Source organism: Staurois parvus, unplaced genomic scaffold (assembly GCF_062004578.1).
Source record: "Staurois parvus isolate SC_StPar_1 unplaced genomic scaffold, SC_StPar_1.0 ptg000836l, whole genome shotgun sequence".
In the NCBI taxonomy this organism is placed as follows: Eukaryota; Metazoa; Chordata; class Amphibia; order Anura; family Ranidae; genus Staurois; species Staurois parvus.
Genome location: NW_028318632.1, coordinates 555,444 through 579,658, shown reverse-complemented (window position 1 = coordinate 579,658; position 24,215 = coordinate 555,444). Strand labels below are relative to the sequence as shown.

At 42.9% G+C, this 24,215-nt stretch overlaps 1 protein-coding gene across 2 annotated transcripts in view; it reads left to right on the top strand.

Annotated features, from left to right (window-relative positions):
* Positions 1–268: 268 nt before the first annotated feature.
* OSGEPL1 (O-sialoglycoprotein endopeptidase like 1) overlaps positions 269–24,215 on the top strand; it is a 102,095-nt gene continuing 78,148 nt past the window's right edge. The window contains exon 1 of one of the 2 annotated variants that reach the window (XM_089655358.1): positions 269–362. The gene's annotated coding sequence lies outside the window, so the exon portion shown is untranslated. Of the gene's footprint in view, positions 378–24,215 lie in introns of both variants that reach the window. The other variant, XM_089655359.1, reaches the window with a different exon arrangement.

Genomic DNA, 24,215 nt, shown 5'->3' with positions numbered 1-24,215 from the left:
ACAATCCTGATGTATAAGGCCGACCCAAAACACCTGATGATCTGCCCAGTGTATGACCCCAATCAGCCATGTGAAGGAGCCCTACAGACTTTCAAAGATTGTCGCATAAAATAAACGAAACGAACGTTCTAATGATATTTCTGCATAGAAGGGGCCTCTAGTCCTGTAATTAGACCAGATCCGAACAGAGGAGTCGCAAGAGGGCGCTCTGCACAAAATATTGCATAAGGTGCCATCGATGCGTTGTACATGCCAATCGTGGAGTGACGCTCTAAAGTGCATGCGCCCCGATCTCTTCCTGTGCAGATTTGACCCGGAAAGAGTCCTATAGTTCGCTTGGAGGAACGGGCTCCTCAAATAAAGTACTGTATTGGAATGTAGGCGATACCATGTCAGATACTTAGGCTTAGTTTCATGCATCTGCTAGGAGAACTATGGATGAAGCTGGTTTCTGCTGTCGGCTCTTGTGTGGGAATACTGATATGACTTTAGAAAGAAAGACCTGCGGAGGGATGAGTACACAGCCAATCACAGAGTTAGAATATCTGATTGCCTGTTTGTTGAGCAAATACAGCAGAAGGTCCCTTAGTGAAGGGGTGGGATGCAGATGGCTGAGTGTGTACATGTAGCAGAGAGGACGTGTGGTGTCGGGGTGTTTCTGTGTAATATATATTGCCTGGATTATTCCTTCCGCCTTTTTCCTCTTCTATTCTCTCACTTCACAACAACTTCAGGCCTGTTTGGAATGCTGTTGTTCAAGTTCTGATCTGTGTATTATGGAAGTCTTGGCAATGCACCCCAAAATCACACATTTCTCTTATTCAGCACATGCCTGCCCTGTCTTCTTCCCTTAATAGTTTTCCAGGTGCCCCAGAATATTCAATTGTATTAAAAGGAAAAACTGTACTTTGCTATTTTGATTTTTGTTTTTAAAAGGCTGACAGCATTGGAGACAATAGAGAGTACTATGTTTTTTGTTATACCTGCTACATGGAATTCTCTGGTTTTGTTCCTTTAACCACTTCAGAGGATTTACCCCACCTCCCTTCCTGACCAGGCCATTTTTTTGCAATACGACATTAAGATGTTGTGGCCTTCAAGGACACATCCCATCACTGCAGTGTTCCTGATCTTAGAAGGTGAAGCCTAGGTATAATAACCACTTGCCCTCCTGAGGATTTACCCCCCTTCCTGACCAGGCCTCTTTTTGCTACTCGGCGCTGCACTAATTCAACTGATAATTGCGCGGTCATGCAATGCTGTACCCAAACTAAGTTTATGTCCTTTTTTTTCATTCAAATAGAGCTTTCTTTCAGTGGTATTTGATCACCTGTGCGCTTTTTATTTTTCGCACTATAAACAAAAAAAATTTTGAAGAAAAACAATATTTTTGTTGTATTCTGCTACATGTTTTTAGTAAAAAAAAATCCAAATAAGTATATATTGATTGCTTTGTGTGAAAGTTATAGCGTCTACTAACTATGGTATAGATACTGCAATTTATGCCATTTTTTCGCTATACAGCGCCGCACTAGTTTAACAATTGCGCGGGCATGCAATACGGTACATAAATTAAATGTATGTCCTTTTTTTCACACAAATAGAGCTTTCTTTTTGTGGTATTTTATCACCTGTGCGCTTTTTATTTTTGGCGCTATAAACAAAAAAAAGTTTTGAGAAAGTTTTATAAAAAAAACTCAAAATGATATTTTCTCATTTTGGTCATAAAAAATATCCAAAAGAACCTAAAATTTAGGCCAAAATGTATTCTGCTACATGTTTTTGGTTTAAAAAAATCCCAATAAGTGTATATTGATTGCTTTGTGTGAAAGTTATAGCGTCTACAAACTATGGTATAGATAATGGAATTTACATAGCTTTTACTTTCTGACTGCTCATCACATTTCTTGAGGTGCTAAAATATCAGGATATTACAAACTCCCACAAATTACCACTTTTCAGAAAGTAGACACCCTAAGCTATCTGCTGAGAGGCATATTGATTTCATGGAAGATTTATTTTTTTCCCACAAGTTTCTGGGAAATGACAAAAACATTTTTTTTATAGATAGATACCGAACATGACATGCTTTAAAACTGTGCATGCCCCGTGCAATGGCGACAAACTGCATATGTTTTTAATATCCGTAGGCAACGTTTAAAAACCTTTACAAGCTACCATTTTAGATTTACAGAGGTCTAGTGTTAGAATTACTGCCCTTGATCTGACGTTCACGGCGATACCTCATATGCATGGTTCAACCGCTGTTTACATACCGGCACAGGTCAACACTCGCGCACACAGGTATGCGGGGGGCGAAAGTTTTTTCACTATTCTGGTCTCCAATCAGCTCTATGATCAGCTTGCAGAAACACTGGCTGCATTCTCAGGTTTCCCCGATGGCACAGAATTGCCCGAGAAGGCAGCGGGGGAGGAAGGGGCATCATCTCCCGCTGCTTGTAAAAGCAATCCTGCAGCTAATTAGCCACTAGGATTGCTTTTACTTGAAAGCTGATCCCCGGCCTGAAAAAAATGATACCAGGATGATGCCTGCAGCTGTAGCATCATCCTGGTATAACCATTCAAATTCCAGTGATGTACCAGTACGTCGCCGGTCCTTGTTGGGTATATATGCTATGTTCTTTTTTTTTTTTGTATGCAAGCCTGTGGGCTGAATGGGGGAAAAAGGAGAAGAAATCTCTGCTAGAAAAAGTGTGTGGTATGCCCACCATTAGAATATACCGCCCTGCATCCACCCACTTCCGATGGGCACACATTAGGTCGCACGGTGCCACGTGCGCCAGTTCCAAGATTGTACAAATGTCTAAATAGTGACACGCTTGAATAAACATTGTCCATGTATAAGTGGTACCCCATATGGAAAAGGGATGACACCAAGTCCCAAACTATCTTGCCACTGCTCCCCATGTAGTCTGGGCATCCAGGGGGCTCCATGTGACTTTTCCCTCGTAAATCCAAAACTTCTATGTATGGCCTGTTGCCCTCTCACAGGTCTTCTACATCTTGACCCCATATCTGGCACGCTTGCTGGGGAGAAATTGTTTGAATGCAAAGCGGCCAGAAAAATTAATGAGGGACTCTTCAACGCAGATGTTTTGCTGGGGAATATAGACATTGCAAATTCCTGGTTAAGGTGAATTATGAGGGGCTGAATTTTGTGGAGGCGGTCAAATTAAGGGTCACTCCCGAGGATGACTGTGTATTGTTGCTGAAATGCATTTTTTTAGTAATGCCCATGTTGAGGGTTAGTCCCCCAAAAAAATTAAAATTCAGAAATCGTAATGGGGTTCTATGCGAATGGTCTGGCCAGGTTTGAATTTGGGTTGGCGGCGATAAATTATTGTGCATATAAACTGCTTTGATCCACAATCAATGCATACAGATATTCTGTGAAAAACAGCTCCAAAAAATCAAGGGGAGGAATTTGCTGTTTCCGCCTGAATTCCGGGTTGGGCAGTGGATGGGGGAATTACAAGTGCTGCAGAATTTGTGGGCTGGATTTGCAAGCACATCCGGAAGGATACTAGGGGCTCTACGGGCCTGTGTGCAAACTCTTGGTGGTTGCGGGACAATACTTGTGCCCGCCACCGCACCAGCTTGTACTGCACTTATGGTACTCGCCACATCACCAAGTGATACTGCAGTGCTGGTATGTGAAAGACCAGGATGTACTAGGCCAGATCACCAAAAGGTAGCGTGGCACTAGTACTGGCAAGTGCTAACAGAGATCAGGCCTGATTCTGTGAACACTGGGATTTTGTGTGCAATGTATCAAGTGACAGTGACCTACTGACACTGCACTTGCTGGGGGAGAAGGGGGGGGCTAAGCGTAGGGGCTAAACGCAGGTGTTGGGGCTGATCCCGCTAACGCTGCGTTTTTGGGGACACTATACTAATGTGAATGCTGGTATAGTGCTGATCTGATCAAAGATATTAATCCGTTCAGACACTATACTAGCAATGAAGGTTTATTGTGTATGAGCATGTTCCTGGCAATCAAGGGGTTAAATGTGATTACTGGTGTACTGACGGGCAATCTGACGATATCTGGGAGGGGTGTGCAAACCATGGCAGTGTGAATCACGTATATATATTATTTCTGCTATAGGGTGGTCAGGAAGCAGTTTGTGATACCGTGCTGCATTATTTTAACTGACAATTGTGCGGTCATGCAATGCTGCACCCAAATGAAATTTATATCTTTTTCCCCTTTCGTCTTTCAGGACAGCACCTTGAGAGACCTCGGCTCCTCCCCACCTGAGGAAACACCTCCACCCAACATAAAAAATACTCCACTTTCCTCCGACCTCAGTTCAGGTGTTTCCTCCGGTGGGGAGACACACGAGGAAGCTTAGGTGCTGTCAAGAAGACAGGCAGGGGAGCCGAGGGTCGGAGAGCCGGCTGTGAGGCTCCGGGCAGCCGGGAGTGAAGGCTGGAGTGTCCGGCTGCGATCCTCCCTAGGCTGGCTGCCGTGCAGTGGGCATGTGCCCTGGGGGACAGGGGACGGCACCTACCTGCTTTCTCCCCCCCGACCCCCTGCGGTGAGTTGGGGCGTCGGGGCGGCCGTGGTGAGGACCGGGGAGGAGTCCCGCTCCTTCCCATGCTGGCGGGCAGTGAAGCTTGCCGGGCCGGACGTCGGGGGACGGCGGTTTCTGGCGGAAGGGGCGGGGCTTCTCCCAGGGCCGCGGCTTCCGCTTCCGGTCGCGGCCCTGGCACCACGGCGCGCGAGATTTAAAAGGCGGTGCGGTGCAGCCTGGGGGACAGGCCAGCACGAGGCGACCACCCTCCTGAGAAGGATGTTGGAGGCACCGGGACCAGGGGATGCCAGCACCAGCCATTCACAGAAAAAGGTGACTCTGAGGAGTCCTCCCTTACCTGGTGGCCCCTAGCTCCTGAGGCATTCCCGGACCCTCTGGTGGTGAGGGTCTTCATGGGCGGGGTAGGGGGGTCTGTGGAGGGGTCAGGCCCTTAAGCCCCGCTGGGAAGGAGGGGGGGGGCGGGGGAATAGGCTATGGAGTGGGTGTTAGGCTTCCTTACTGCCTTCTTGTGTTTTTCAGGGCAAGGCCCGGGCAAAACTGAAACACCAGGAGCCTAAGCGCAGATGCCCATCCTGCAAAGCAGTGTTAAAAGACTCCTGGAGGAAGGTTCTTTGCGGCCCGTGTATAGAAGGGTTGGTAAAGGAAGAGAGGCCAGAGCAGGGTGACTTAGTCAGGTCAGTGAAGGAACTGGCCAGCACCTTTGACTCTTTTAAAGGCCTTATGGAAAGGTTAGCCGTTCCCCAAGCCACACCGTGCCCCCCCCCCCCCCCCGTGGCGGTAGGTCGGAGCAGAGAACTCTTTTTAGCATGTGAGGAGGAGGGGCCTTTGGAAGATTCCCAGTCGGAGGAGGAATCTGCTGGGGAGGGCCCATCGGGTGAGGGCAGGGGTCCCTTGCGGTATAAACTGTCCCTAGAGGAGGTTGATGACCTCTTAGGGGCTATTTACGAGACCCTGGACATCAAGGAGGAAGTTAAGACTTTGTCCCTGCACGATCAAATGTATCAGGGGTTGGAGGAACAAAGGCACCGTGTTTTCCCTGTACATAATATTTTGGTGGATACCATCAAAAAAGAGTGGCAGGATCCGGAAAGGAAACCCTTCTTTTCCAGGGCTTTGAAAAGGAGGTTCCCATTTAGTGAGGATTCGGAGGCTGTGTGAACTAAAAACCCCAAACTCGAGGCAGCTTTTTCTCAAACAGCGAGGAGGACGGACCTGGCATTTGAGGATATGGGGGTCTTGCCGGATTTACTGGACAGGAGAGCGGAATCTCTCCTCAAGAAGGTTTGGGATTCAACCCTGGCCAACTTGAAGCCTGCCATGGCCACAACTGTAGTGGCCAGAAATCTTGAATATTGGTTGACACAGTTACAGGCCCATATTGTAGCAGACTCCCCTAAAGAAAAAATCTTGGCTTCTTTCAAGACTCTGTTACAGGGTGTGGTGTTTATCGGGGATGCGTCCGCAGAGTCAGTTAGGCTGGGGGCCAGGTCAGCAGCCCTGACGAACTCTGCAAGCAGGGCTCTGTGGTTGAAGACTTGGCAGGGTGATATCACATCAAAGGTGAGGTTGTGTGGCATCCCCTTTACGGGAGATTTCCTGTTCGGATCAGGGTTGGAGGAGATTCTAGACCGGACGGCGGATAGGAAAAAGTCCTTCCCCCTTAGAAGGAAGTTACAGAAAGGAGGGACGCGAAAGGTTCGCCCAGCCAAGAGACAGAACCTCAGGCCAGAAAAACAGAGTAGGTCGTGGGGGCAGAGAGGTAGGGGCAGGGGAGGGGCAATTTTTCGCCCTCCTGAGCAGCCCCAGAAGCCAAGGTGACTTGGTTCCTCCTGTGGGAGGAATATTGGCGGCCTTTCTCCCACAGTGGGAAGCAGCGGTTGCCAGCCCCTTTATTCTAGATGTCATCAGAAGGGGTTACCAGCTAGAGTTTGTAGAGCCGCCACCAGGAAGATTTTTTGTGACGGCCCGGCCGAGAAGCCCGGCGAGGGCCTCGGCCCTAATGGGCGCACTAAGGGATCTGGAGGACCAGAGAGTCATCACCAGGGTCCCGGAGGAGGAAAAGGGGAAAGGATTTTATTCCCACGTATTCACGGTTCAGAAGCAGTCGGGGGCGTTCAGACTGATTCTGAACCTGAAGCCCCTAAACAGGGTGGTGCGATACAGGAGGTTCCGTATGGACTCCATTTTCACGGTCAGGACCCTACTCCCGGCAGGGATGTTTATGGCCTCGATAGATTTAAGGGACGCATACCTTCACGTGCCCATCGCGGAACCCTCGCAACGTTTTCTCAGGTTGGCGGTGCGGGGGGAAGCAAGAATACGGCATTGGCAGTTCAGAGCTCTACCATTCGGACTATCTTCCTCGCCGAGGGTGTTCACGAAAATTCTGACAGAGGCTCTGGTTCCCATCCGCCTGAAGGGGATTGCGGTAATAGCCTACTTGGACGACCTGCTTCTCTTTGCAGAGTCGGAGTCCCAGCTGCAGAAGAACATTGCCACAGTAAGGGGTCATCTGGAAAACCTAGGGTGGCTTTTGAACCTGGAAAAGTCCTGTTTGGTGCCCTCCCAAAGAGCGGTTTACTTGGGATACATTCTGGATTCTGTAAGGCAGAGGACCTTCTTAACTCCAGAAAAGGTCACCAAGTTAGACGCAGGGGTCTCTTTGTTACAGGGGAGCAGGTCGGTAACAGTGAGGCAGGCCATGTCGGTGCTGGGGTTGTGGACATCTTCCATCCCAGCAGTGCAGTGGGCAGGTTTCCATCTGCGTCCCCTCCAGCTTTGGATTGTGAGGACTTGGGACAAAAGGATTCAATCCTTGGAGGACCAGGTTCTTGTTCCCTCCAGTGTGAAGAGGTCTCTGTGGTGGTGGAGGAAATCATCCAACATGACCCAGGGGCTGTTGTGGTGTGTCTCCGTGACCAAGGAAGTCACGACAGACGCCAGTGCTCTTGGGTGGGGGGCCCACCTGGGAGATTTAGTGGTTCAGGGGGTGTGGTCCTCGGTAGAGAGGAGAGAATCCTCGAATTGGAGAGAGTTGAGGGCAGTAGGGGAGGCTCTCCGCTCCTTCCAAGACAGGATCAAGGGCCAGCACGTACGGGTCTTGACGGACAATGCTACGGCAGTAGCATACATCAACAGACGGGGGGGGGGGGGGGGCAAGGAGCAGGGCTCTCGGATCCCTAGCAGCATTTGTTGTATCCTGGGCGGAGAGGAACCTAGCTTCCCTGTCTGCAGTACACCTAAAGGGAGAATTAAATCGGAAGGCAGACTTCCTGAGCAGGACTCGGCTCAGAGAATCAGAGTGGGCCCTGAACGCGGAGGTTTTTCAGGCGATCATACAGAGATGGGGGTCCCCGGACATAGATCTTTTCGCGTCAGGGAGGAACAAGAGAGTCCCAAGGTTCTTCTCCCTGAGCCGCGGGGACGAGTCAGTAGCGGTGGATGCGTTAGGACAGAGGTGGGACTACCCGCTGTGCTACGCTTTCCCCCCAGTCCCCTTGATCCCCCTGGTGTTAAGAAAATTCCGGACAGAAAAAACCTCGCTCATCTTCATCGCCCCCTTTTGGCCGCGATGAGCGTGGTTTGCTACCCTGAAGAGCTTAGCCAGACATCCGCCCTGGGAATTGCCGCCAAGGAAGGATCTGCTGACGCAGGGGCCGGTCCTGTGCCCCAGGTTGGAGAGACTATCGGCCTGGTTTCTGAGCGGCAGCTCCTTTTAGCTAAAGGGTTTTCATCCAGGCTGGTGACGATGTTGCTGGCCAGTAGAAAGGAGGAGACTCAGGCCATTTATAACAGGGTCTGGGGTTGCTTTTCGGCCTGGTGCGAGAGGGCATCGGTAGCGACCCATAGCATGGTCTCAGTATTGGAGTTCCTGCAGGCAGGGGCGGACAAGGGGCTGTCAGTCAGCACCCTCAAGTGCCAGGTTTCGGCCCTCAGCGTGTTCTTGGAAATGCCTTTAGCCAGGGAAGCGTTGGTAGGGAGGATTTTTAAGGCGCTAGCGAGGCAGAGGCCTCCGAGGTCTGGACCTTTTCCAGGGTGGGACTTGGCCAAGGTGCTGGGTGCATTAATTAAGGCCCCGTTCGAGTCCCTGGAGTCCTGCCCGATACGGGACCTTACTATTAAGACGGCCTTTTTAGTGGCAATTACCACAGCAAGGAGGGTGTGTGAGCTGGAGGCCCTTTCAGTTAGAGCCCCCTATCTACAGATTTTTTCAGATATAGTGGTGTTGAGACCGGACCCATCCTTCATTCCAAAGGTGGCCCAGAGATTCCAGAGGGAGCAGGATATAGTGCTACCCTCATTTTTTCCTGACCCGGTTGGGAAAGTTCAGGAGAAACTTCATTTTTTAGATGTCAGAAGGTGCGTGCTCCTGTACCTTGAAAAGACAAAAGGATTTAGGAGCACGGAATCCTTGTTTGTTTCTTTCACAGGGGCCAGGAGGGGCAAGAAAGCTTCTAGAAGGACACTAGCCAGATGGTTGAAACTGGCAATTACGGAGGCATACCGCGCAGAAGGCATAGAGGCCCGGAGGGGATCAGGGCACATTCCACCCGAGCGGTAGCAACTACCCAGGCGGAGCTGGCGGGGGCTTCCCCAGGACAAATCTTCAGGCCGGCTACCTGGTCCAGCTATGACACTTTTGTAAGGCATTACAGGCTCGACCTGGTCTCGGTGCAGGATCAGGCCTTTGGGCGTAAAGTCTTGCAAGCAGTTGGCCCGCCCGATGGGTGAGTACTCGCTTATCCTCTCAAGGTGCTGTCCTGAAAGACGAAAGGGGAAAAATCAAGTTACACTTACGGTAACGTCTTTTCCGGTAGTCTTTCAGGACAGCAGCGGTTGCCCACCCAGTGTTGATATTTGGTTACGTAAGAATGTCTTATTGCGGTCATGTTGTCTCATGTTGTGTCTCCCCAGGTGACCGGAGGTACGATTTAAGAACTGAGGTCGGAGGGGAGTGGAGTACTTTTTATGTTGGGTGGAGGCGTTTCCTCAGGTGGGGAGGAGCCGAGGTCTCTCAAGGTGCTGTCCTGAAAGACTACCGGAAAAGACGTTACCGTAAGTGTAACTTGATTTTTTTTTTTTCCCCTCCAATTGAGATTTCTTTCGGTGGTATTTGATCACCTGTGCATTTTTTTTGTTTTTTTCATTTTTTGCGCTATAAAAAAAGACTGACAATTTTGAGGGAAAACAAAATATTTTTGACTTTTTGCTATAAAACACTTCCAGTAAAAATTAAACATCCAGTAAATTTAGGCCAAAATGTATTCTGCGACATGTCTTTGCTAAAAAAAAAAATCCCAATACGTTTAAATTAATTGGTTTACATGAAAATAGCGTTTACAAATAGCGGTATATGTACTGGAGTTTTTGTTTTATACTAGTAATGGCAGCGATCACCGACTTTTTGCGGGACTGAGGCAGGCTTTCTAACACTGGGGGGGAAAACACTAACTGCCACTGATATCCCCAGTGACACTAATACAGTGATCAGTGCTAATAAAAAGCACTGACACTGTACTTATGACACTGGGCAGGAAGGGGTTAACATCTGGGGTGATCTGTGTGCTGTGTGTGTTTTACTGTGTGCTGTTTTACTAGGGAGACATGCTGTTTTGTATCTCTGTGCTGTGCAGGCTTTCCTCGATGATTGCCAAGTGCTGTCCAAGACCCAGTGATTGACATCTGTAGCCACCAATAGCGGAGCCAGTAGTGAGGCAGCGTGCGTGCCCCCTACCCGGAAATGTAAATCGCCTATATATCAATATTGTACCGCGCTCCAATATATACAACTATGAGTGCTATAATAAATTATAAATGGCTGAAGTGTATCACCAATAATTCAATAATACTTAAATCCATAATTGATATAAATATATAAATAAATTAAAAAAGAATCAATTAATATTTTTAAATGAGTGCAAAAACCTAATAAAAAGTGAAAATGTGAAATATGAAAAATAAAATAAAATGAAAAAATGAAAAAGAGAAAAAAAAAAAAATAAATAAATAAATTTTTTTTGGAATGGGAATGACAGTTCAGTTCATACGAATTGAGATGGTATTGTAGTTCAATCTAATCTGCGTGGTAGGTCAATGTTCATGACATGAACCTCTCTCTCCTTCCTCCTCTCCTTTCTCCTCAATACAGCCTTCTCAATAAGGACTTTCTCCTCTAGCTGCTTGGCTTAATCATGGTATAAATAAAAGTAGCGCTTTGTATAAAATATATCCAAATCCTCCTACAAACAGCCTTGCAGGTGTGTGTGTCTTCACTCGATATACTCGCCGTTCCTCTGTGGATGCGTGATGACGTCACCGCCCCTCCCCTACGCGTTACGCTACAGGGACTCGTAGCTTCCTCTGGGGGATGTAGTTTTACATGTCATCCTGCACTGAGGTTATATATATCCTACCGGCACCATTTTTGCTGTGATTTATACGTTCTTAATACCCCCTCCATATTTTAGGAGTCCAAATTATATCTTAATGTTAACACTATTATATATATATATACTTAGTGCGCCTCATCATCCTCCGGCTGCATACTGAATGCTTCCACACACACCCTTCACAATTAGGATTGCAGTCTCATACCTTTTATACTATTATATCGCCATAAAGATTACCGTAATCATTTCTATATTATCCACAATTTTCATACTGTATCTCCATATTAAACATTTAAATTCCTTTATATACATTTTTAATAATACATTTTTAATAGAAGATTAAAATAAAAATATTATTAGTTTAGCAATAACCAATTTATTAAAAAATTGCTAAAAATAATTGAAATAATTAAAAATAAAAATAACAATAAAATTAAAAATAAAATATAAAAATATAAAAAATAATATATTAAAATAAAAAAAAAAATAAAAATAAACCTATTATTTGAAAATGGTATTATAAGTGCTTGTAGCACCAACAATACCTAAAAGTTGTTTTTATTTTTATATGCTAATCTTTAATTAACGTCTTTATCATTAATACATCTATATCTCCCCCATAATATTCTACTCTATATATGAAATATATTTTTTATGCTCCTTATTATATAATAATATCAATAATCACTCAGGAAACAAGCTAGATCAAATTCCTTATTTAGTCCCAACGGATGCAAAGAATTCATTTGGTAAATCCACTGGGATTCTTTCTTACTAATTTCTCTGATAAGATTATCCCCTCTCCAGTGTGCCTTATGCTTTTCTATTCCCCAAAATTCTAGTCCTTCTGTTTTCTGACCATGATATAATTTAAACTGTAATGATACATTATGATATTTACATTATGATATTTGACTGAACTGTCATTCCCATTCCAAAAAAATTTTTTTTTTTTTTTTTTTCTCTTTTTCATTTTTTCATTTTATTTTATTTTTCATATTTCACATTTTCACTTTTTATTAGGTTTTTGCACTCATTTAAAAATATTAATTGATTCTTTTTTAATTTATTTATATATTTATATCAATTATGGATTTAAGTATTATTGAATTATTGGTGATACACTTCAGCCATTTATAATTTATTATAGCACTCATAGTTGTATATATTGGAGCGCGGTACAATATTGATATATAAAGCTAACATCCATACACCTGGAGAGGGTGTAATAAGTACCTGGCGATCTAATATCTAGTTAAGCACTTAATTAATTAATCAGTAGTTCACTTATTCATCATTTATAATTATTTTTACACACGGAATTAATTGCTCTAAAAGTAAGAAAACTTCTAGTGGCTCACAAGTATTTAATCAATTTGTATTTTTTACTTGTAAATCGCCTATATATACACGTGATTTTGCGCAGCCCTGCCGCCCTGTAGCAGTATTTCTGCTATAGGGCGAAGCACAAGTGGTTAAATTGAGCTTGTCACCTGGCTAAAGTTTAAAGGTGGCCAGAATGTAAAAATATAAACTTTGTACTCCCCTGTCCAACAGGTGACTACTCAAATCTCAATTTCCTTCCAAAGATATTGGTGCCATTGCTATCCAGCACTTCCAGCTGTGTTGTAGAATGCCTACCTCGCTGCTCCCGTTGGTTTTTCCAGTCAGTTGCTGTGTTCACTAGTAATTAAATGGCTGATAGAAGGAAACCACATCAAGCAGCAGAGATAGCCAAACTTAAAATTATGAGGCTAAGCATACATGCATGGGGTTCACTTGTTCAAATGAACATTAGAATGGATAAGATAAATAATGTAACCAGCTACTGTAAAATCAGTAAAATTGTGAAATCAGATGTATCCTAGCTTTTATATGCTAACACTCAGCCAAGATACATAGACAAACCTTTTCCACTCTGTCTCCAAATGCTGCCTAAGAGCAGGAGGTCACATGGTGCCTGACTTTTACTGAAAGGGTATGTAAACCTAACATACTCCTTTTTACATGTTCCTTTTTGGTCTGTTAAATATACCATCTAAAGTCTTTTTTCCCTGATGGCTTCATAAATTTGAGCCCACCTGTAGCGGTCCTCCTTTTTTCTTTTTTTTTCTTTTTTTTCCTCCTATGTGCAGGACCTAGGCATGCGCCTCTACCTGGCTGGTCTAAAGGACTGGCTGTCCGTATGTGGGTTTAGACTGGACATGGTCCTTGGTGTACTGGCTAAATGACCTATAATCCAGGGAGCCCCGCTGTTGGTTCTCAGGGTGGCTTTTATCATGACTAACAGCCTTGTTTGGGATCCGCTGGGTCCATGTGAAGTGGGCAGTGGTGTCAGCAGTCTCCCTTAGGCACGTGTGCCCGCGCAGTGTTAGTGTTTGCAGTCAGACGGCGGAGGTTGGGTGAGCTAAATTTAAAAATGCTTTTTATCCAAATGAATGCTGCATTGCTAGTTATTGTTGTGCCTTGCTCCCTGCAGCTGCTGTTTATACCCTGAGCTCCCTACAGGTTCTCCGCAGTTACACAAAGTAATGCTTTTTCTGTTCACACATGGCATTAACCCGTTGGTGGCTTTGTCATGTTTTCTTTACTAATGTGCCATTATGCCGACCCCCTCAAAAGACCAGCATTCCCAGAGAAGGTAGAGGATTCCCCTGTGGATGACTACTGTAGCCTGATATTGCCTGTTGGAGTATAGGACATCCTTTTATATTTGTTTGTACTCTCTAGTTTCTCAGCCAACAAAAAAAAAGAGCTGGTCTTTATGTCTACTATTCCCTTGGATGATTTGTGTACATTGCAGAATATTATTGTAATTCTGTTGCAAGTTCCTACCCTTTATTGCTCTTCTGAACACTGAAACTAAAAACGTTTTCATCTTTAAAGTGTTACTAAACCCATGACTTTGAATTCATTATATGTGGTCTTCCACAGTACACAGAACATGGAAATGTAATTATTTTAGTAAATATAAACTGCTAAATACCTTTTCTCATTAGCAGTATATAGCAGTCTTGTGACTTCTGTCAGTGTCCAACTGAGCACTGGTTAAAGCTTTTAGGGGGAGTTTTCATTCTCCTCTCACTGTCCTTTGAGGGTGCATAACCCCAAACCCTCTGTCTGGACAGTGTTGATTGGCCCTGTGCTGATCACATGCACCCTCCCAAAGAGAAAAAAAACTCTAGCGATACACACCAAACTCGGCATGTGCAGAGTGACTCCTAGAGCTCTCTATCAGCAGATGGATTGGCGACAGCAGAACAATGGGAGGATCAGAGAACTCAAACCGCTTTATGCACAATGCGGAGGATTAACCCCTTCAGTTATACAAGCATGCTTTATTGCATATACAGTCTGATTTTACTGTTGTGAGTTTAATAACACTTTAACCACCTGGTGATCTCAGGGCTGTAGTTGGAAGCTTCCGGATCAGCCTCCCTTTAGCAGTAGTTAACCCTTTAGAGTTTACCAAGTAAGCCATTTTCTACTGCATTGAATAGTTTTTTTTTTAGCTGCTTTAAGCTGCAGGAAAAATCCTGTGAAAGGATTACCTATTCTGGCAATGCGCATTCTCAGAGCTTTCGCAAGCAAAACAGCCCTCTTCAGGCTCTTCAAAAAAGATGGGGATGAACATGACTGTATGAATCCTGCTTTGTTCAAACAACCAGAGATTAGGATGATGACATCTACAGATCTTTGCATTTATTAGACAAGTGACCAATACACACAAAGGAGTGTTTCCACTCACTTTGTGAAAAGGTTATATGTTCTAGCAATGAGCAGTCTTATAGCCTTCCAGGCAAAACAGCCTCTTCAGACTCTCCAAAGGGGAAGATTTGGATAAACATAACTATATTAATCTTGCTTTGTTCAAGCAACCAGAGATGAGGATGATGACACTTAACAGGTTATGATATTTATTAAACAAATGGCCAATACACTCGAAAGAAGTTGTTTCCACTCGCCCTGTAAAAGGGTTAAATGCTCTGGCAATGAGCAGTTTCATATTCTTCCCAGGCAAAACAGCCCTCTTCAGACTCTATAGAGAGGAAGATGAGGAGGAGCATGACTGTTTGTATCCTCCTGGTTCGAGCAGCCAGGATAGAGATGATGACATCTAGCAGGATGTCACATTCAGTAAACACATCAATACACTCTAAAGCAGTGGTTTCAACTTGCCCTCTGAAAGGGTTATCTGTTCTGGTAATGAGAAGCCACCTTGCCTTCCCAGGTGAAATAGCCCTCTTCAGAGTCTCCAAAGAGGACAGTGCGGATGAAAATGGCTGCATTAACACTGCTTTGTTCAAGGAGCCAAGGATAAAGTTGAAGGCACCTAACAGGTTGTCACATGAGGCTAATACACACACCCTGTAAAAGAGTTATCTAGTGTTCTAGCCTTCCAAGAATATATGGGTGAGCATGACTGTATGAACCCTGCTGGTTCAAGCAGCCAGGGATACAGATGTTGACACCTAACAGGTTGTCACATTCATTGAACATGTGGTCAATACATTCTAAGGGAGTTGCTGCCACTCGCCCTGTGAAGGGGTCATATATTCTGCCAATGAGCAGTCTCAGAACCTTCTCAGGCAAATCAGCTCTTGTCAGATCCTTCCAAGGACAGATGTGGATGAACATGATTGTATGATTCCTGCTTTGTACAAGCATACAGTAATTAAGATGATGGTGACCAAGTTGTCACAAATAACCACTTCTTCACCGTGCTATACCCGAATGACAGCTACAGCGTGGTCATCCAGTTCTGGGAGGGCATCATATGACGTTCTCCCACAATGCACCCCCAGCAGTGCGCACCCCGCACTCTGTGATAGCTGTGTCCTTTGGACACAGCTGATTACCTGACATGGTAAAGGTCCAATCACAGCGGCCTTTTACCACATGAATGGCTGTGTTCATGCACAGCTGATCACCATGTAAACACACTTACAAGTTATAGGCAGTACTTTCCGCACACTGTCACAGTGTGAGGAAAGTACTGCCGATAACCAGCAACTGTGAAAGGAGACAGCTACACTGATAATCGGGGCACTGGTTATCAGTGCCCTGATTATCAGTGCAGCCCCAGAAGTGCCCAACAGAGCTGCCAATCTCTACCCATCAGTGCTGCCTATTAATGCTCATCTTTGCATCTTATCAGTGCAGCCTCGTAAATGCCCACTAGTGCTGCCTATCAGTGCAGCCTCATCAACACACATCAGTGATGAAGAAAAATTACCCGTTTTCAAAATTTTGTAAAGGAAACAAAAATAGTGTGTTTTTCAAAGTTTTCTGTTTTTCTTCGTTTATATTGCAAAAAATAAAAAAACCTAGTGGTGATTAAATACCACCAAAAGAAATCTTTATTTGTATGAAAAAATGCTAAAATTTTCATATGGGTACACTGTTGCATGACTGCGCAATTGTCATTCAAAGTGTAACAGTGCTGAAAGCTGAAAATTGGCCTGAGCAGGAAGGGGGTAAAAGTGCATGGTAAGCAAGTGGTTAATGAAGCATGTGGTCAAAACACTCTAAAATTGATAAACTCATCTTCTCCAAGGGCCATCTATTCTGCAAATGTCCAGTCTTCCTTTCAGGGCCATTAAAACCTGTCTCAGAGCCTTCTCAAGCCAATCAATCCTCTTCAGTCTCTTCTGAACAAGAAGATTCGGATGACCTTTGTCTATGCTTTTGATCCCTCCTTTTGTAAGGTTGGTGAAATGCCTTTAAAATAGAAGCAAAGCTGTGGATGTATTTCAAGTGCCTCTAGAGAATGATCTTGACAATTCCCTTACGCTGACTAAAACAAATTCTTATTCTACAAGATGGGAGCATATTGTCACAGCAGGATGTCAAAACAGGGTTTGGAATCACTATCTCTTTGGTCGATGTGTCTCTTATGGAATTGGCCAGATACATCACCTTACCATTAGAAGATGTGGCCTTCAAGGACACATCCCATCACTGCAGTGTTCCTGATCTTAGAAGGTGAAGCCTAGGTATATTAACCACTTGCCCTCCTGAGGATTTACCCCCCTTCCTGACCAGGCCTCTTTTTGCTACTCGGCGCTGCACTAATTCAACTGATAATTGCACGGTCATGCAATGCTACACCCAAACGAAATTTATGTCCTTTTTTTTCACACAAATAGAGCTTTCTTTTGGTGGTATTTGATCACCTGTGCGCTTTTTATTTTTCATCCTATAAACAAAAAAAGACCGAAAATTTTGAAGAAAAACTATATTTTTTTACTTTCAGCTATAAAAAATATATAGTAAACTCAAAGTTATAAATTTAGGCCAAAATGTATTTTGCTACATGTTTTTGGTAAAAAAAAATCCCAATAAGCGTATATTGATTGTTTTGTGTGAAAGTTAGTCTACAAACTATGATATAGATACTGCAATTTACACCATTTCTTTGCTATACAGCGCTGCGCTAGTTTAATGGACAATTGCGCGGTCATGCAATATGGTACATAAGTGAAATGTATGTCCTTTTTTTTTTTTCACACAAATAGAGCTTTCTTTTGATGGTATTTGATCACCTGTGTACTTTTTATTTTTGGCGCTATAAACATTTTTTGAAAAAAAACCCAATATTTTCTCATTTCGGTCATAAAAAATATCCAAAAAAACTAAAAGTTCGTCAAATTTAGGCCAAAATGTATTCTGCTACATGTTTTTGGTTAAAAAAAATCCCAGTAAGTGTATATTTATTGCTTTGTGTGAAAGTTATAGCGTCCACAAACTATAGTATAGATAATCGAATTGACACAGCTTTTACTTTGTGACTGCCCATCACGTTTCTTGAGGTGCTAAAATACCAGGATAGTACAAACACCCTCAAATGACCCCTTTTCGGAAAGTAGACACCCTAAGCTATCTGCTGATAGGCATATTGAGTCCATGGAAGATTTATTTTTTTCCACAAGTTTTTGGAAAATGACCAAAAAAATTTTTCTACACAAAGTTGTCATTTAAATGATATATTTCTTGCACAAGCCATGGGTAGATGTGGAACTACACCCCAAAATACATTCTGCTACTTCTACCGAGTATGGGGATACCACATGTGTGAGACTTTTTTGGAGCCTAGCCACATACAGGAGCCTGACGTCCACTGACCACTTTGAAAGCCTGAAGGTGCATAACTTCCTCATTTCACTTCCTCACTACCTATCACAGTTTTGAAGGCCCTGAAATGCCAGGATCGCACCAACCCCCCCCCCCCCCCAAATGACCCCTTGGAAAATAGACACCCCAAGGAATTTAAAAAAAGGCATGATGAGTATTTTGCAGATCTCATTTTTTCTCACAAGGTTTTGAAATATAAACAAAGAAAAAAAAATGTTTTTGGGTTTTTTTTCTTCATTTTCCAAAAATTTGTGGCAACAAACGTGATCTGCAAAATACTCACCATGCTTCTTATCAAAGTCCTTGGGTTGTCTACTTTCCAAAAAGGGGTCATTTGGGGGGTTTGGTGCTATCTTGGCATTTCAGGGCCTCCGAAACTGTGATAGGTAGTCAGGAAGTGTAATGAGAAAATAAAGCCCTTTAAAAACCTGAAGGTGCTTATTGGATTTTGGGGACCTGTACTTGGCTAGACTGCCAAAATGTCTCACATGTGGTACCCCCATACTCAGGAGAAGTAGCAAAATGTATTTTGGGGAGTAATTTCACATATACCTATAGCATATGTGAGCAATACAGGGGTAGTTTTGGGGGGTGGGGGCATTTTATGCCCAGCATTAGAAGTTTATGCCACACACCATTCACTCTTCTAACCACCTGAAGATCAAGCCTTTTCTGACACTTTTTGTTAACATGAAAACAAATTGGTATTTTTTACTAGGAAATTAATTTAAACCCCCAAACATTATATATTTTTTTAAAACAAACACCCTAGTGAATACAGTGGTGGGTGCTGCAATTTTTTATGTCGCATAGTATTTGCGCAGGGAATTTTCAAACACAATTTAAAAAAAAAAAATACACTTTTCTTTACTTTAATGCACATAAACACAATATATTGGCCAATTATTTGGTAAAATATAAAAGATGATGGTATGCCAAGTAAATAGATACCAAACATGACATGCTTTAAAACTGCGCATGCCCCGTGCAATGGCAACAAACTGCATACGTTTTTAATATCTATAGGCAACGTTTAAAAGCCGTTACAAGCTACCATTTTAGATTTACAGAGGAGGTCTAGTGTTAGAATTACTGCCCTTGATCTGACGTTCACAGCAATATTTCACATGAATGGTGCAACTGCTGTTTACATACCGGCACAGGGTCAAGGCGTGTGCGCACATGGGAGGGGCGAGTTTTTTGTTTTTTTTTTTAATTACACTGTGCCTTTCATTTTATTTTATTATTTTTTTTTTTTTTTTTAATGCTATCACAGGGAATGCAAATATCCCCTATAACCTCAATGGGCATTGTCCTATATTCTTTTTTGAGAAATCTGGGGTCTATCAGACTCTGGATATCTCCTCTGCCCTTACGTTATCTAATCAAACCAAAATCGGTGTGATCAGATGCTTTCCCAATTTACAAATGGTGCTGTTTATATCCTGCGAAACTGAAGTGATGAAATGTTTGTAGCTTCCGAATTCTTAGACTATAGAGATGATTGGCACCACTCTGGTCTCCAATCAGCTCTATGGTCAGCTGGCAGAAACACCGTCTGCATTCTCAGGTTCCCCTGATGGCACGGGACTGCCCGAGAAGACCGTGGAAGGCAACGGGAGAGAGGGGTCATCATCTCCCGCTGTTTGTAAAAGCAATCCTGCAGCTAATTAGCCACTAGGATTGCTTTTACATGAAAGCCGATCGCCAGCTGAACCAAATGATACCAGGATGATGCCTGCAGCTGTAGGCATCATCCTGGTATAACCATTCAAAGTCCAGTGATGTACCAGTACATTGCTGATCCTTGTTGGTTATATATGCTATGTTCTTTCTTTTTTTTTTTTTTTTTTTTTTTTTTGTATGCAGCCTGTGGGCTGAATGAAAAAAAGAAAATAAATCTCTGGCAAAAAAAGTGTGTGGTATGCCCACCATTAGAATATAACGCCCTGCATCCACCCACTTCTAATGGTGGGCACGCATTAGGTCACACTTTGCCACAAGCGCCAGTTCCAAGATTGAACAAATGTTTAAATAGTGGCATGCTTGGATAAAAATTGTCCACGTATAATTGGTACCCCATATGGAAAAAGGATGACACCAAGTCCCAAACTATCTTGCCACTGCGCCCCATGTAGTCTGGGCATCAGGGGGGCTCCTCATGACTATCTTTTCCCTCGTAAATCCAAAACTTATAAGTATATCCTGTTACCCTCACACAGGTCTTCTACATCTTGACCCCATATCTGGCACGCTTGCAGTGGAGAAATTGTTTGAATGCAAGGCGGCCAGAAAAATTAATGAGGGACTCATCAACGCAGATGTTTTGCTGGGGAGTATAGACCTCTGCAAATTTTTGGTTAAGGTGATTTGCGAGGGGCTGAATTTTGTGGAGCCGGTCAAATTCAGGGTTACCCCGAGGATGACAGAGTGTATTGTCATTGAAATGCATAAAACACATTATACTCTCATATCTTTGTCTGGCCATGGCAGCAGAGAACACACCATATGATGAATCGGGTCTGCGGACCAATACAACTGCAATTCATTTCTTTTAGTAATGCCCATGTTGAGGGTTATGCCCAAAAAAAATTTAAATTCAAAAACCGTAATGAGTTTCCATGTAACTGGTCTGGCAAGGTTTGAGTTTGGGTTGGCGACGGTAAATTGTTGTGCATATAAATTGCTTTGATCCACAATCAACGCATGCAGATATTCGTGAAAAACCGCTGCAAAAATCAAGGGGAGTAGTAAAATTTGCTATTTCCACCTGAATTCCGGGTTGGGCAGTGAATGGGGGAAGTACGGGTGCTGCAGAATTTGTGGGCTGTCAATGGGGATTTGCAAGCACATCCGGAAGGATACTAGGAGCTCTACGGACCTGTGTGCGAATTCTTTGTGGTTGCGGGACAATACTTGTGCTCGCCACTGCACCAGTTTATAATGCACTTCTGGGACTCACCACGTCGCCATGTCATACTGCAGTGCTGGTATTATTATTATAATACAGGATTTATGGCGCCAACAGTTTGCTCAGCGCTACAATATAACGGGAGATAATACAGAACACAACAGTTCAATACAAGAGGGTTGTGGTGGTTTATGTAAGAATTTATTCTACTTATGAAGGGCGATGTCCTTTTCCCTTAAATAAAATATTACAGTGCCTCCAGCCGTTAAAATACGGCAAATATTTAATGAACCAATAATTTGGACACCTTAATAATTTGATCACCACTTATTAATATACCTTGAGTCCTTTTTTAGCCAGTATGATTTCGTACCATATACACAAAAATTGTCTTATAATAAATAAATATATAAATTTATTTATGTACAAAAATTATATATATATTAACACAAAACGCAAAAGACTGGTAATAAATGGATACTGGTACACGCGATCAAAAATATAATATACCAATACTATACACCAAACAATTCTAATAATGATAATAAAGATTACAATTAAATTTAGTGATAAATGGTAATTTAGAGTACTTCAGAGGTCATTTTCTCCCAAAACGTGGCCATAGGAATGGGAGAAAATATTCCCTGATAAATTGTACTATAACCAATACAAATTAATTAATTATGCAATATGTAGATTTTCAATATCACACCAAACAATTCTTAGCAGTAATAATATGGATCTTTCTATCTATATATAAACACCCAATGCAGTTATTATCACTCTAAGCAGGAGAGGAGATATACAATACAATATTAATTCTAAACAGTCTCGCCACACCCAGAACCTGGATTATGACGCCTCCCCAGTGGATTCAGCTGGCAATTGAAATGCCTTCAGAAATGGCCGCAGGGAGCAAGTGATAGATAGTACAATAGGTGGTGATGTTGAAAAAATGTAGGATGGTAGAAGTTCAGAGATTTAGAAGTTTAGTAGAAGTTTTTAAAAGTTTGAAAGGATTAAGTATTAGTTCTTCAGATGGGATAGATTTCAGCCTCGTCCGATTTCTTCAGCTTTTCAGATCTCCTTGGTTTTTCTGTAGCTTTTCTTATTTTTCTTAGTATGAGTTTTTTCAGCTTGTCTTTTTGCTTGTGTCTTTTTTCTAAATGAGGTGCATGGCTTTTTTATACCATCCAAACCATTGTTTAAAAGACCCTCCCAACAGGCTTTTTGATTGGCCGGTCGAGAAGTGTATGTACCTAAGATATCTCTCACCTGTCCACTGGGGGGCAGTCAGGGATCACAAAACAATTTGAGTATTAATGATGACTCATGCCTCGGTTGGAAACCAAGGTAATTTTAGATATTAAATATATGTCTTATCCAAATATTTTTTTTATTCTACCTCTAATGTTCTGGATAGGAACCATAGAAAGATATATGTGTATTCAGTTATTCATTTCCCTGAGGTTCGAACTTGTGTGAAAACATTTGCTTTCTGATGGAAACATACAACTGATACCAATTCACAAAATATCTTACTTTTCACCATTTCATACTTAATTTAGTGGTATGCAATCCCCAACTCTGTTGAATATATTTTTGTTTGAAAAAGAGTGTGAATATGTCTCTTCTTTAATGTCTTTGTGGGTAGAAATATATGTTCTAAGTTTCACCTTTTGGTTTTAGGAATGACGAACAGGAAACCTCTGTTTACCTGTCCATTGTTAAGATAATAGGGTAAACAACCAGTTATCCTTGTAGCCTTCGTTTGAGAAGTTTGTTGGCTTATCACTCTCCCCAAGGTTTTGTTTAATCTTCTCAGACTTACAAGTATCGTTTCACCATTGTTAATTTGGTCAGGTGTGGTGACTCACTGTTTGGAAGTCCAACGTTGTATTTGACTTTATAATTAACTTTTTGTAGGTGGAATCTCCTCATTTCCAACAGACAAATGGCAATTTATTGAGAAAGTATACTTTGCCAGTCTTAGAGTCACCGACATCAGCTCTCACTATTGTCTGTCTTGGGTCGTGTTTGACTACTTGTAGACATTCAAATAACCTATTGTCTCTGGAACAGGTTCCTTCCACTCTTTGTGGGTGTAATTTCACTAGAAGGTCATTTGAATTCTAACCAAGAAAGGTTAACCCTTAACAGACGGCTGGGCTTGTTGCTGTTGGAATGAAATCATATTTTTGATAAATAGTCCCCCAAAAGTCACTACAGGGTTAGGAGGGCCTGATCCTGGGAGCTTACAATCTAAGAGATATGTGAAAGACCAGGATGTACTAGGCAACTAGTACTCACCAGTTCACCAAAAGGTAGCATGGCACTAGTACTGGCACTCTGTTGCATATGAGAGTCATCAAAATTTACTGACAAGTGCTAACAGAGATCAGTCCTGATTCTGCGAACACTGCGGTTTTGTGTGTAATGTATCAAGTGACAGTGACCTACTGACACTGCACTTGCTGGGGGAGAAGGGGGGGGGGTAAGCGTAGGGGCTAAACGCAGGTGCCGGGGCTGATCCCGCTAACGCTGCATTTTTGGGGACACTATACTAATGTGAACGCTGGTATAGTGCTGATCTAATCAAAGATATTGATCCGTTCAGACACTATACTAGGAATGTAGGTTTATTGTGCATGAGTGTGTTCCTGACAATCAAGGGGTTAAATGTGATGACTGGTATACTGACGGGCAGTCTGACACTATCTGGGAGGGGTGTGGACACCGTGGGAGCGCGAATCAGGTGATATATAGATCTATATATATATATAAATACCTATATATCTATAATGTGATTTTGTGCACCCATGCCGCCCTGTAGCAGTATTTCTGCTATAGGGCGGTCAGGAAGCGGTTACAGAAGTGGTTTGTGTTACGTCGCTGCTTTACTTTAACTGACAATTGCGCGGTCATGCAACACTATACCAAAATTAAATTTACGTCCTTTTTTTCCCACAAAGTGAGCTTTCTTTCGGTTGTATTTGATCGCCTGTGTGTTTTTTTTGTTTTTTTTTGCGCTATAAAAAAAAAGGTTGACAATTTTGAGAAACGAAACAATATTTTGGACTTTTTGCTATAAAACATGTCCAGTAAAAAAAAATAAAAAATCTAATTTCGTCATAAATTTCGGCCAACATGTATTCTGCGACATGTCTTTGCTAAAAAAAAATCATAATACGTGTAAATTAATTGGTTTACAAGAAAGTTATA